Source organism: Typopeltis vanoorti, chromosome 2 (genome assembly GCF_054136105.1).
Source record: "Typopeltis vanoorti isolate ZY-2024b chromosome 2, IOZ_Tvanoo_1.0, whole genome shotgun sequence".
NCBI lineage: Eukaryota > Metazoa > Arthropoda > Arachnida > Uropygi > Thelyphonidae > Typopeltis > Typopeltis vanoorti.
This window is the reverse complement of record NC_143550.1, coordinates 77,871,076-77,886,856: the sequence shown is the minus strand read 5'-3', so window position 1 is coordinate 77,886,856 and position 15,781 is coordinate 77,871,076. Positions and strand designations below refer to the sequence as shown.

Genomic DNA, 15,781 nt, shown 5'->3' with positions numbered 1-15,781 from the left:
CAAGGCTGAAGTATTGCAGAAGTCATATTTTCATATACGAGTTGCCAAAAGGTGTGACACCTTATTATTAAAATACTCTGGATTAGAGATAATTATTGGAAGTCTGAATCTCTAATCCAGAGTATTTTAATAATAAGGTGTGACACCTTTTGGCAACTCGTATATGAAAATGACTTCTGCAATACTTCAACCTTGGTATTACCTCAGGGTGTGGCTCTCACTGATGAGATCTCAATAAAAGTTGAAACCGGTCTGGATAGTGACCCTTCCCATATTGCATAGCATTATACATACACTGATGAGACCTGAATAATTATATTGTATTTTATTCTCCCCTTGCCAAGACTAAAACTTCAACTCTTGAAATATCAGTCAATTACTTTGCTCTTATCCCTTCATGTTACACTTCAATGGAATGATTACACCACAAAGAGAAATAATTAAACAAGTTTAATTGTTTCAGTATTTTGTCTGTCACTGAAACAGTTTCTGGAATACAATGTTAAAATTGTAATAACAGACAAGAAACAATAAGTGAAAGAAATGAGATTAAAATAAATTAAGACTAAAGTCCTATGTGGGGTGCCCTCTATGGGTGCTATTTGCTAGGCTTAAGAATCGGTTTCCTAAATTTTGGAAAGTTCAATACAAACATATTTATTAAGATTAGGCCTTTTTTTTTTTTTTTTTAAGTTTGCTACTGATTCTAAAAAGAGTTTAATTCTTAGGCCTCCTGCCCAACATCTAAGGCTAGCCAACAGCACCCATAGAGGGTGCCACTCATAGGAGTTTAGTCTTATTTAATTCTAATTTCATTTCTTCCACTTATTGTTTCTTGTGTGTTATTACGCACAAGACATTGTATTCCTGAAGATATCTCTGTGACTGAGATGAAATATTTAAACAGTTAAACCTGTTTAAAGTGTAACATGAACGTAAACCAGGACCTAGCCTAAATGCACACTCTTAACCCTAGTTTACATAAGGCATTTAATTGCCATAAGCCTTGCAACCACTTGTATGTGAAAGTGATATATATAAAAAAAAAAAAAAAGTAATACAGTAAAACCTCATTTTTACGTTCCTGCATTTACGTCATTTTCCTTGGTCCTGTCTTAAGGCCTATTCTTATGATATATTGTTTTCCCACTATTAACAACTTGATGGACATTATTTCCCATGATTTGTGGTTTTTTCTCGGGTGGCAACACTGATTTTCGAATCGATTTCTGCATAAATCTGTGCATTTCTGTTCCCAGATAGCGTTGCTTTCGGCTGTAGTTTTGTTTCCGCCATCATGGTGACTTGCACGCTTGTAGCAGTGATGAGCGATACTGTGATTTTTCAATCACAGTGCAAATTGATACTGTGAAGTTTTCATATCAGTAATTTTAAACTGTCAGTAGTTCATGGCACCTGTAACATGTTGTGATGTGATTTCACATTCACAGTGCTGTATTGAAATCGTGAACAAGGATCATAAACACATTGTGAAATCGCATTCACACTTCTACCAAGTAACAGTTGTTACTTGTGAATATTATATATCAGTGAATAAACCACAGTTCATGAAATATCGCTTCACTAGCTTGCAGTGTCGGTGTTCATAGTCGCAATTCAGAAGCACGTGGTATATTGCGGAATTTCTGCTACATAATTTAGCGTGTGATAGTTGTTTTCAAGTTGCGGTGGTGGATGATCCATGTTAGTAACATGGAGGAAAAAAGATAGAAAATGTATTTCGGTAGAAGAAAAGATAGCAATTCTGCGATGTGTAGATTGGCATGCCGGAACACGTGTGCAATTAGCAAAAGATCTTGGACTCTCTGTGTCCACTTTGAACACAATAGTAAAAAACAGGTCAAGCATTGAACTCAATGCAAAGCAATCTGGCTATGTCAAAAAAAAAGAAAATATATCCAGACATCGACATACGATGAATTGGATAAACTTGTGATGGAGTTGTTTCTATGAGAGCATTGGGTATTCTATTCAATGGCACTATACTCCAAGCAAAAGCCCTTGAATTTGCTGCGAGGTTGGGGATTAATGGTTTTATTGCATCAAATGGATGGATTGATCGTTTCAAGACTCGTCACAATATTGTGTATAATCAAGTGTGTGTGTGTGTGTGTGTGTGTGTGTGTGTGTGTGTGTGTGTGTGTGTGTGTGGTGAAAGTAATAGTGTTGCAGGAGAAACTGTAAGCCAATGGAAACATGAACTAAAGACTATTATTCACGACTACGAACCGAAAAATATTTTCAATGTTGATGAAACTTGGCTCTTTTATAACATTCTGCCAAGTAAAACATTGTGTTTTAAAGGAGAGAAGTGTCATGATGAAAAATCAGCAAGCAGAGGGTAATTGTTTTGCTCATGGCCAATGGTGATGGATCAGAAAAATTACCTCCACTGGTAATTGGTAATAAAAAGCCAAGGTGTTTTAAGAACGGGAAAAATGTGCCTACCAAGTATGATGCCAACAGCACAGCATGGATGGCCAGCAGCATCTTCACATCCACCATGCATGCTCTGGATGCTAAAATGGGGGCAAATCACCGCAAAATACTACTACCGCTAGGCAAATGTCCTGCACACCCTGAAGATCTGCAGCTCAGAAACATTAGATTAGTGTTCTTTCCCCCTAATTGTACAAGTGAGTTTCAGCCATTAGATCTGGGCATCATCCATGCATTTAAATGGAAATATAGAAAAATCCTTGTTGAAAAAGCTGTGTTTATGCATGATAATGGTATGGACCCAAAACAAATGACCATATCAATCCTTGATGCCATGCATTATGTGACCAAAGCATAGTTGCATGTTACTCCTGAAGCCATATCCAACTGTTTCTGGAAAGCAGGAGTTACGTTTGTGGAAAAGGAGGAACAACTACAGGAGGAAGAAGCTTATGTCAGAGCCCAACTATTGGTATTTGATGGATGAGTCTTTCTTATTTCAAGACTACGTTGATGCTGGTGTGATCACATCAATGAAACCAAGTGTAGAAGACATCCTTTCCAACCACCTTGGTGAAGAAGTGGTTGAAGAAGACTATGATCAAGAACCTATCGTCCTTACTAGTAAAGAAGCAATGGAAGCTATCTCTGTTTTGAGGCAGTATATTGCAAGTGCATCAGGAGATGGAGTATTTGATGCCTTATACACTGTGGAGAGGCAGGTGGAAATTATAAGAGTGCAGAAAAAGCAAAAACAATCAAATTCATTTAGTTTCAGTTATTAAATTTTGTAATCTAGTATGTAGAGTCACATACTAGCAGTAAGTCATCTTTTAGCCTTTTTTAATGTTTTTTACATTTCCTGCAATTACATTTTTCTGCTATTTACACTTTTTTCCATCAGTCCCCTGGAAATTGTAAAAAAAAAAGAGGTTTCACTGTGTGTGTATGTGTATATGTATATATATATGTGTATATGTATATGTGGCAAAGAAATGGAGCTAGCTGATGAATTAGATCGACATAATACGGGTGACTGAAACAAAAAAGACAAAAATTGGTGAGATCTTTCTGAGCAATAAATACAAAATGTTATATTCAGGCAATGACAATCAAGGAAAAGAAGGAGTAGCCATTGTATTCAACACTAAATATGATGCTAATCTTCTTGAATGGCAGGCAGTCTCAAGTAGAGTGATGTGGCAGATATCAGAATGGGGAATTGGACAATGAGACTTATTTGTGCCTATAGTCCCACAGAAGGTTCTACTAAGGTAGAAGTGGAGGAATTTTTTGATGCTTTAGAAAAAGCAACTGACACAATGAAAAAGGAAAAGTTGGTCCTTGTAGGGGATCTAAATAGCAGAGTAGGAAATGATTGTCAGACATACAAAAATATTTTGGAAAAATTTGGAGAAAAGAGCAAAGCTAATAATAATGGCAAATACCTGTTGGGTTTCTGCTCAGGACATGGACTAGTTATTACTAACACCATGTTCCAACATAAAAATGTGCACAAATTCACATGGAGAGAAGAGGCAAGAAATAAGAAAAGTCTCATTGACTCTGTTATTGTCATTAGTGAATTTTTTTCCCTGGTGTGGGACAATAGAGTATACAGAGGATTTGAAATTGGAAGTGATCACTATTTACTCTTGAGCAAGATAAAATTGAATTTCATATAAAAAAGAAGAATATGTAAGAAAGTTTTAAAGCGAATAAAAGTTGAGCAGCTCTCAGACATGAACTATTGACTAAAATATACAAACGTTATTCAAGAAAAAATGAAAGAGTTTGAGAACATGAACCAAACCTTGGAGATTCAGTGCAAGCCCTGAAGAAAACACTGATTGATTCAGCCAGAGAGGCATGTGGTGAGGTTGTCTGCAAGGATAGAAAAATCAGAACTCCATGGTGGGCACAGGAAGTTAAAGAGGCAGTGAAGGAAAAGAAGAAAGCATATCAAAAGTTCTTGGCAAATAAGGCAGCTTGTGCTCTTAAAGAATACAGAGACAAATATAAGAAAGTTAAAATTGTGTAAAACTTGCTAAATAGAAGTCATGGAAAGACTTTGGTAAGAACATAGAAAATAAATATGAAGAAGGTGGTAAGATATTCTGGAGGTTGTTGAAGAAGCTCAGAAATGGAGGAAAGACTGCTGTAAAAGGAATTAGAGATGATAAAGGTGACATGAAAACTGGAGAAAAAGATATCCTTGAAGTATGGATTAGTTATTTCGAAACATTGCTAAATGAAACAAGCAGTGATAGCAGCACAGTGATAAAAAAAACAAAACATTCAACATTGATGCAGTCAGGAATAATACATATTCATACATGAAGTAGAAAAAGCCATCAAAAGGTCTGAAATGGGAAAAGGGCAGGAGTAGATGATATTCGACCAGAAATGCTTAAGTATGAAGGTATAAAAATCTTACATTTGCTGTACTTCATAGTTCAGAAGTCCTGGAGACAGGGATGAATTCCAGATGATTGGAATAGAGCTCTCATAGTACCCATATATATGAAAAGGAAAATAAAACCAAATGTGAGAATTAAAGAGGTATTTCTCTACTGAGTGTTCCTGGTAAGATTTACGCAAGTATACTTGAGAAGAGGTTCGTCTGAATTCAGCTTGGTGAAGAACAAACTAGATTCAGGATCAGATTTTCACTTAACAAATAGTAGAGAAATCGTGGGAAATAACAAAGATCTGTATTTCAGTTTTGTAGATCTGGAAAAGGCATATGACAAGGTGCCAAGAGAGAAGCTATTCAAAACGCTACAGTTATATATGGTGTGATTGGAGCATTTCTTATTCTTTATTTGTGTTTTAAGTCAGCAGTTTGAATTGAAAGATGTACAGGAAGATGATTTAATGTTAAATCTGGTGTCAGACAAGAATGTACATTATCCCCTCTGTTATTCATAATTTATGTTGATAACATTATGAAGGAAAGTGGTATTAAACCTGATATCAAAATTGGAGATGTTCATGTCGGCTCTTTGCTTTATGTGCTATTATACCTCTAAATAAATCCACTTCAAGTCTGCAAGATTCCCTGACTGAATTTAATAACTGTTGTAATAGATATGGTAGGAAGGTCAGCAGTAACAAGACAAAGACAATTAAAATAGGCAGAAGCACTGAAAATATCAACTGCATTGTGAATGGAGAACTTAATGCCGACCGCATTCGCCAGTGTCGCACATGCTGTGAACAAGCAATGACATGTTTCGCGCGGTCTTCATTTATACATGATTTTTATAGTCTACAAACCTTGCGATTGTTTAATGTTATGTTCTTGATAAAAATTTTATCACATAAAAAATAATAATGTATTCAAAGGAACCAAGTCCGATTCCTTTACTTCCTCTACAGCTAGCAAGAAAGCAAAAAAAACATTGACTTTGGAAACAAAACTGAACATTATTAAGGATTTTGAAGGCGGATCGAAAATTTGTGAGCTAGCATAGAAGTTCGATCTACAGGAATCCACAGTAAGAACAATGATAAAAGAAAGATTTACAGATTTTGGAGGACATGATTCTAACAAGGAACTAATTGTAGCCACAAGGTAAGGAATAAAAAAATCATTAGCTTGCTATGATGAAATTTTGCGTGACAAGAAAAAGACATTATGCCGTCAGACGAATCTATTAGATTTTATGAAACCATTGACATCGAAATAACTTTCTTTTTTTTTATGTACGAAAAACTACAATTATGATTATATTTCTTAAATAATATAGGTGTTTTTGTAAACCTTTGGTCCCTATTAACCAATATTTTGCATGTTTGTATCCAAAATTATACCCGAGTTACGCGAATTCGACTTACGCGCTTTTTGTTGGTCCCACCTATCGCGTAACTTCGGGGTATGACTGTATATTAAAGATATTGGGAACAATCTGAGGGAGAATTTCCAGTTATTTGCCAGTAATACCAAACTAAGTAGAGTAATTATTAATGTATGTGATGCAGTCATCGTGGAGGATGATTAATATGTACTAGTTTTGGGCAGAGGATAATATCTGATTCAGTGCATCTAAATAAAGTTGTATAGGGATGAAAAATCAACATGGTGGCATATTGCAAGAAATTAATGGTGAATGAAGAAGTTAAATGTTAAAAGACAATGCAAAAGTGGACAAAATTAGTTCAAAGTCACATTTGGATGTTGAGAAACACTGACAATAGGGATCAAAAAATTGTAATCTACCTCTTTATAAGGCTTTGATATGATCACATCTGGACTGTTGGGTATAGATTTTGTCACTTGGATTCTTGGTGATAAATTAGGTCAAAAGTAACCAAAATGATTAGTTTGTGGAGTTTGGGTAAGAGTTAAGTGTTATTGATTACAAAGTTCAGCTGATAAGTATAAAAAAAAGGGGAATGTGTAGAAACATATTTTAATAAAGGAGTTTTATAAAGTAAATGCCAAACAAATTCAAAATGTCACTAGATAGGTAAGAATAAGTGACCATCTCTGGAAGTTGCATACGAGTGTGGTTAGCAAGGGTTATCGTAGAATTAGATATTTATTGACTAAGGTGAATAGTGGAATTGTGTTGCCAAAGACAGTCATGAGTTTTTTATTGGCAGAAGAGTTTTGTAGTCTTTGCATCAATAATGCTTAATGTAAGCCTAACAAGTCATCAGACAGTGGAAATTCTTTTCTAATAATAACTGAAAATATAGTAATGAAACAGTTGTGATTTATCTTGGGTTGTTGTATTGTATAATTGGCAATCTTTTTCTCACTGCTGATGGTGGGAATTATATATTTGCATATGCAATACAATAATTGTATACTGTAAAATCTTGCCTAGAAGGATTTTGTACAATTTCTTATATGCCGATTTTACTGGAAAACAAAAATCCATACAAAATACTTGTGGTTAATTAGCTAAATTTTTTATGTTAATATAGTATGGAATAATTTAGAGTAAACTGTTAGATATTGTGACTACCAAATTTCTGTAAAGAACAAAGAAAGTTAAGTGTAAACTTGATTGTAACAAAGGAAAGTTCCAGACATAGAAATATTCCAAAAGGATTAACTTATGACCTAAGGCAATCACTATCGCGAAGGTCAAGTATGTACGCGCTTCCAGCCTTAACACAACGGCGAAAAAAGGTGGCAGGTGCAGACATATGAAACACCCAGGGAGAATGAATCGGTGGCAATTTCAAAGTCGAAGGAAGAGAATAAAAAGGGGAAGGATCGATAGATCGAGGATCCCTTTCCCGCAGGTAGAAGAGAAGGCTCTTTCTCGTTGGTGGCTTGTATCACTTAGGCATGCACTTTTTGGTTTGTGTCATCGCCTCTGCCCAGACACTGTTCCGGCTCTTGGATCCGGTCCTCCATGCAAAAAATTCCATTGTGTTGTAAAACTCGATGTAGCTTAAAATTACCAAAGCACTTTACATCGATTTTTACAGAGGTCAGGTCTCACGAGAACTGTTACAAAAATAACCTTGTTGTCTCTATGTAATTTTTGCTAAATATTTAATGTAAATTCCCTATGGGAATTGATTGTATTTACCGTTTTAACTAAAGTTTCTAGAATGTCAAAAACAAAGGCAGTGCTTTGCGATCGGAACTTTGTATGATGTATAATAGCTATGTATAAGAGCACAAGAGAGTTGTATACGACAAGACAAGGAAAAAAGAGCGCACGGAGGAGAAGAAAGAACTGGCCGGCCATAACAAAAGGTATGAAAACTGATTCTTCCAGTCTCTAGGCCATGATCCTGTTTATTGTGTACGTCTTCAGATTGAGGACAGAACACAAATAAAAAGAGATATTTACAGATTTCTGAATTAACAACTATCATTTTTTTAAATTCATTCAACATGAGACAGGTGGATGTTGAATGTTGTAATGAGATATCAGATGCCCAGTTCATTGTTTCAAGATAATCACATATCTTATCTCATAGCCTAATTCATTGATTTGTAGATCCTTTATGTGCTGCCCAGAATTGGTTTAAGAATAGACTTTGGTTTTTACAACATTGAGTTAGACATCGTATCAACTTGCTTGCCTCTTAAATTTACATACATAATTATTAAATTTTTCATTGGTGGTGCGAAACGCTAGTCCAGATTTATGTGCCCATTTTATTCTCCACATCTCTGACATGTTCTTTTTGATTAATTTCTCCAGACTGACCTGTTTGTCCAACATAACCATTGTCACAATCAAACTTGTTTTCATTACCTTTGCTTTCTCAATATCGGTAATTAGACCTAGTTGACTCCCTGCATCCTCAATCCCTAATGGTAGGAATTAAAGAAGTTAATTTCTCCTACAGTATTTGTGAATAAGGTCAGATCATCAATTTTACTTAGATCAGATACTCCAAGATTCTTAGACCATTTTAATCCCAGTACACTTATTCTTGTTCATCACAAAATTAATAATGAGACTAAATTGAAAAGGTGGCAGTACATCGCCCTGCCTCCCTCCAGCAGTTGTTATTTTAAACCATTTGTTGAATGCATTATCTACTTTAACACAAACCTCACTGTTATCATATAAAGCAGTCATAATGCTAATAAGTTTGACAGGTCTTCTATAAATTTTGCACATAAACTGAATCAAAAGCCTTGTTTGAGGTTGACAAAATGTGATCACGGGTTTTTGAAATTCTAAACATTTTTTGGGGATCCCCTTATTGAAAATATTTGATCTGTGGAACTTCTTTTCCTACCAAATCCACTTCTCATCTCTAAGTTGCTTATCAACCAGTTCCTTTTATCCTGTTAAGTATAACAATGCTCTTGAGTACCTTACCTGGAATAGGCAGCAAGATAATTTCCCTATAATTTTTACACACCATGCTATCTCCTTTCTTAAAAATGGGCACTATTATACTTCTAGTGAAGTCTTCGGTAATTTTTACCAGTTTGATAGAAAATATTCAGGCCCTCGGTCAGCTATGTCAGTATACTCTCCCTGCCTCCTGTTAGCATTTCTAGTAACCTCATTTTATCCTGGTGATTTATGAAGTTTGAATTTCTTTATAACCTCAGTCTAAACTCAGATGAAGTAATGGGACCAATCAAATTATGAGGTATCACTAGTCTGAGGGTAACTGAATCTTGCCCTTCACTTTATTATTTTTTAATGACTTCATCCCCATTCTCTCTCTCTCCCCCACATATCTTGTTAACTTTCTATAGTCATTTGTGATTATTCTCTCTAACTGCATTCTTTGCTTTTTCTATCATGTTATTTAAACTAGGAATTTTTATCTGTTTTAAACCGCTTTTATTTGTTCATTAATTTCTTCATTCTTTGCAATCAGCAGTGATCCATAAAAGAGATTGACTAGTAGAGAATGAACAGCCTTCTTAAAGCCATCTCACACGCTTTCCACGTATGATGGTGTTAAGCTAGCTCTTTGATAAATTTTAGCAGTATCAACATTACTCAGCTGACAATTTGGGATTTAGCAGACCTAATTGTATTCTTATTGGCTTAAACCAGTATAGAAAATGATGGTACAACATGACAAAATTTAATGCCGGCTGGGGCGTCACCCAGTTAAACAAGGCCCCCATTGTTTTTGCCAGGGAACCAGGGCAAACAGCGAAAAGTCAGCTACTGGAACAAATCTGAAAACACACCCCAACTCAACATCACAAGAGTTAAAGATCGGTACTATCAACATAAGAAGCCTGAATGGAACTAGCTTAGGAATTAGATAAGTACCAGATTGACATAATAGTGGTGACTGAAACAAAAAAGACAAAAATTGGTGAGATCTTTCTGAGCAATAAATACAAAATGTTATATTCAGGCAATGACAATCAAGGAAAAGAAGGAGTAGCCATTGTATTCAACACTAAATATGATGCTAATCTTCTTGAATGGCAGGCAGTCTCAAGTAGAGTGATGTGGCAGATATCAGAATGGGGAATTGGACAATGAGACTTATTTGTGCCTATAGTCCCACAGAAGGTTCTACTAAGGTAGAAGTGGAGGAATTTTTTGATGCTTTAGAAAAAGCAACTGACACAATGAAAGAGGAAAAGTTGGTCCTTGTTGGGAATCTAAATAGCAGAGTAGGAAATGATTGTGAGACATACAAAAATATTTTGGGAAAATTTGGAGAAAAGAGCAAAGCTAATAATAATGGCAAATACCTGTTGGATTTCTGCTCAGGACGTGGACTGGTTATTACTAGCACCATGTTCCAACATAAAAATGTGCACAAATTCACATCGAGAGAAGAGACAAGGAATAAGAAAAGTCTCATTGACTATGTTATTATTGATAGTGATGTTTTCTCCCTGGTGCAGGACACCAGTGTGTACAGAGGATTTGAAATTGGAAGCGATCACTATTTAGTCTTGAGCAGGATAAAATTGAATTTCATATTGAAAAGAATACCATGTAAGAAAGTTTTAAAGCGAATAAAAGTTGTGCAGCTCTCAGATGTGAACTGTAGACTAAAATACACAAAGATTATTGAAGAAAAAATTAAAGAGTTTGAGAACTGTAACTAAACCTTGGAGATTCGGTGACAAGCTTGAAGAAAACCCTGATTGATTCAGCCAGAGAGACATGTGGTGAGGTTGTCTACATGGATAGAAAAATCAGAACTTCATGGTGGACACAGGAAGTTAAAGAGGCACTGAAGGAAAAGAAGAAAGCATATCAAAAGTTCCTGGCAAATAAGTCAGCTTTTTCTCTTAGAGAATACAGAGACAAATGTAAGAAAGCTAAACACTGTATATAACTACCTAAACAAAAGTCAGGAACTTTTGTATGGCAAGAAAATAGAAAATAAATATCAAGAAGGTGGCAAAATATTCTGGAGGTTGTTGAAGAAGCTTAGAAATGGGGGAAAGAGTGCTGTAAAAGGAATTAGAAATGATAAAGGTGACATGAAAATGTGAGAAAAAGATATTCTTGAAGTATGGAGTAATTACTTTGAAAAATTGCTAAATGAAACAAGCAGTGAAAGCACAGTGGTAAAAAAACACTGACCAGGCATACAGTCAGGAATACATAATCATACTTGAAGTAGAAAAAGCAATGAAAGGCTTGAAATGTGGAAAGGCAGCAGGAGTAGATGATATTTGACCAGAAATACTGAAGTATGGTGGTATAAAAGTGTTACAGTGGCTGCACTGCATCGTTCAGAAAGCCTGGACAGAGCGACGAATTCCTGATGATTGGAGTAGAGCTCTGATAGTACCCATATATAAAAAGGGAAATAAAACAATGTGAGAATTACGGAGGTATTTCCCTACTGAGTTCCTGGCAAGATCTATGCAAGTATACTTGAGAAACGGTTGAGAAGAATTGTGGAAGAAAAGCTTGGTGAAGAACAAGCTGGATTGAGGCCATATAGAGGCTGTCAGGAGCAGATCTTCACTTTATGAGAAATAGTTGAGAAAGCAGCATTGAAATATAACAAAGACCTGTATTTAAGTTTTGTCGATCTGGAAAAGGCATATGACAAGGTGCAGAGAGAAGCTATTCAATACGTTACAGTTATATGGTGTCAATGGGAAATTATATCAAGCAATACTTAGTCTTTATTCGAGTTGTAAGTCAGCAGTTAGAATTGAAGGAAGTACAGGAAGATGGTTCAATATTAAATCTGGTATTAGACAAGGATATACATTATCCCCTCTGTTATTCATTATCTATATGGATCACATTATGAAAGAAAGTGGTATTAAACATGATATCAGAATTGGAGAATTTAATGTCAGCTCATTGCTTTATGCGGACGATGTTATACTTCTAAATAAATCCGCTACAAGTTTGCAAGATTCCCTGACTAAATTGAATAACTGTTGTAATTGATTTGGTATGAAGGTCAGCATTAAAAAGACAAAGACAATGAAAATAGGTAGAATTGTTGAAAATGTCAACTGTGTTGTGAATGGGGAACCTGTGGAACAAGTAAAACATTTCAGCTTACTTAGGCACGATTTTTACTGAAGATGGTAAATGAAATATGGAAATAGACATTAGAATCAAAAAGCTGGTATGGTTGGAAGTCAGTTGAATAAATTCATATGGAATAAGAGAGAAATTAGTCAGAACACTAAATTAGCTGTATACAAGACAGTGTTCAAACCAGTTTTAGCTTATGGATCTGAGAGCTGGGTCAGATGTAAAACACTTGACCAAAGACTAGCGACCACAGATATGAGAGTCCTGAGAAAGATTAGAGGCGTGAACAGATGACATGAATGGCATTATCATATTAAAAATGAGGATATTAGGAAAGAACTTGACATTGTCAGCATCCATGAATGCTTTAGCAGAGCTAATATCAGGTGGTATGGTCACCTAAACAGAATGGGCGAGGAAAGATTAGCAAAACAAGTGTTCTCTGCCAGGTTGGCAGGAAAACGACCCAGAGGAAGACCAAGATATAGGTGGATTAATATGGTACAAAGTGCCTTAAACGATAAAAATATAAGATCTGATAATGTTGGAGTCTCTTGACAACAGATTGATTTGGAGGAAAATTGTGGATAAGTTAGTAATGACGTAAATTTTTCATGTAGTACTATCATATCCTATACACCCCCTTGAGGGTACATGTCAGGAATTTGATGATGAACATTGCTCAGTGTTACAAGAGACAGTGGTATGCCTTTGAGTACATTTTTGAAGCTTCAATGGCAATGTGCTCATAACAAGGTACTGGTTAGATCTGTTTCTATATGACTTAGTGTTCCACACCAAACTTGCCCATTACTATTAATTGTGATATAATCAATTTTTTTTTATACCATCATGTGAGACTCGTGTACCTGTAACTATCTTTATGCTTAAAATAGGTGTTGGTTGTTCTCAGTCCATTCAGCTTATATAACTGAAGGAGAGACTGAAGAATTCTAACCATTGTCACTGTAATGCATTAATTGTCACTCCAGTGCAAAATGATTCAATTACGCAGGCCTAGTAATTGGAATCATTGCCAATCTTGTCATTCAAATCCACTAATATAACTGTCATATCACTTTTCTTAAACCTAATATTCTTGTCACTACTTAAAGAAGCACTCTTTCTCTCCATCTTTTGAATGTTCAATAAGAGCATAGTAGCTAGCCATATTCTGAGCTCTAATCCAAGTTTTAAATTTAGCAGTTGTAAGCTTTGCGTTAATACAGTTATATCCAAAAAGCACATTCCTATAATTTGTTTAATAACAGTCCTGGACCTTGCTGATGTTTACTATACTCGCATCTTCAGTATATGAATGAAGTTCTGCCCTTCTGAATGTTGCTTTTTCCCATCTGACTTACTTCCTGAGAACAAAGAACTAATTTGTGAAATTCTTCAGTGAGGACATCAGACAAGTCTTGATTCATTGTCCTTATGTTCCAAGTCTATATCGATAGAAAAGTTTTATTAGGTCTGTGGAAGAATAATTTTTTGTTTGCTTCAGTGTCCAGAAAAATCACTCACCTAATTTGCAGGTTTGGGACATTAACCTATTTTCCAGTTTCCTTCAGATTAAGATACATAAATTAGTTGTCACTGACATATCAGTTAAAGTCTAGTGATGCTTTCAGAAGCAATGAGGGTCCAGGTACTGAGAGATGACCTTTGTGCCTAATTAGTCATTAGATGATATTTGGTATCCTGTATATCAGTCTACCTGAGTTGGGGAAACCAAGCAAACAGAGAGACACAGCAATGACTTCTCTTTCACAAAGACCAGCCAGTGAAACATTATTTTTTTTCATATCCAGATTCAAAACCATAATCAGATCCACTCAGTTTAAATAATCAGGTCAGATCCTTATAAAATTGACCACTCATCAGCAAGTGTACTAATAGTATAGTAGTTGTTATTTCCTCCTACTATAGATATGTTTATACTAGCAAGACTCAGTTGCCATAGTCCTTTTGAGACAACAGGTCATACCATTAGAAGACATGGTTGGCATTTAGCTAAGGAAAGCTATATTTTGTGCTTCGACTCTTGTGACCCAAGAATTAGTTACTCATATCTTGGGAAGTTTCATGCAATTATGTTTATTAAGATTTGGTTAGCTTATTTTAAATTTGCTGTAGTGAAGCATAGTAGTTTTTTAATTCTGTGCAGGATATCCAGGGCATGGTCAGCTAGACCTCACTTACAATAGTTGTGGTGGCAGATATAGTTCTTGTTATTCTTCAAGATTGATGTTGGCAGATTTGACTATAATAAGATAGGTTGCAGGAATAAGGAACCTTGTATATTCCTAGAATATGAGTGGGGAGGGAGTAATCTTTAGACAAGTAGATAAAAGCCCAGTGTGCTTCAAAGTGGCACAGAGATATTTCTTTATAAAGTTTTTTTCTGAAGTGCCCAGTATAGAGAATTGTTGAGAAACGTCAGATGCAGGAGCAATTATTTTAATTTTTTTTTTTTTTGGTAAGAAGAGAGGTGGTAAGAAGGTTCAGTAAATAAAGAAGAGTTCATCTGTGAGGGAAACCTGATTGCAAGAGAGATTAGTTGGGGCTCTGTTAACAAGGGTTTTTATGGTAGTGTATTGTTGAGACGGGATAATGGGAAAGTTTGTGAAAATATATATATATGTACTCTTGTGAGTAGAATTTCTGTAAAGCAAGAAAGAACTGTTTGGAAAGTTAATGTCTAAAAAAAGACAGTCTAATATTTTTTTTTTTTTTTTTTTCCCTCTGGTGAATTGGATTCGGGGGTGCTGAATGTTGAGATCGAAGAGGAATGATTGTGCCTAAGTTGTATTTGCCAAATGGAGAATATATTGCCATTAGTGTAGAGATGGGGGGTGGGAGTTGAAGATCCCTTGCTGTACCTCTGTTTTTAATGTCATTCCCATACATGAGGTGTCTCAAGACCCATAACATGACAGTGTCCTATGTAGACAACTGATTAAAGATATAAAAAAGGAATGTGTTTCTTGAAGAGTTGGAGATTATATTCATTAGACTTTAGGTTTGAATCTCACTGTGGGCATGGATGTTCATGACTATCTGTAGGTAGTGGAGGAATCTCATTACCTGGTATGAGACCATGGTCCTGCTTATTGCATATCTGAAGTGGCTTGGAAAGGTTCGATGTTTGGTCTGTAGAGCATGGTTTCTTATCTAAAAAAGAAATTAAAGAAATGCATAAATAGGTAAATAAAAACTGATACAAAAAAAAAAACATATCCCATTCTAGGTACTAATATATTACAAGTTTACAATGGTTTGTGGGGGAAGACAGAATATTTTTTGCTTTATTATTTATTTTATTATATTATTATTATTTTATTTTTTATTTTATTTCATTATTATTATTTTTTATATAAAAAATATTT

At 35.3% G+C, this 15,781-nt stretch overlaps 1 protein-coding gene and 1 long non-coding RNA gene across 6 annotated transcripts in view; one reads left to right on the top strand and one right to left on the bottom strand.

The window, feature by feature from the left end:
• The window catches only part of LOC150109197 (uncharacterized), a 181,142-nt gene that overhangs the window by 50,842 nt on the left and 114,519 nt on the right, over nt 1-15,781 (bottom strand). The window contains exon 4 of one of the 3 annotated variants that reach the window (XR_016550234.1): nt 14,809-15,566. The exons of the other annotated variants lie outside the window; for them this stretch is intronic. This is a non-coding gene — a long non-coding RNA (uncharacterized LOC150109197). Of the gene's footprint in view, nt 1-14,808; nt 15,567-15,781 lie in introns of those variants that run through there. 3 annotated transcript variants of the gene reach the window in all.
• The window catches only part of LOC150109198 (solute carrier family 41 member 1-like), a 145,539-nt gene that overhangs the window by 57,757 nt on the left and 72,001 nt on the right, over nt 1-15,781 (top strand). The gene's annotated exons all lie outside the window — the stretch shown is intronic.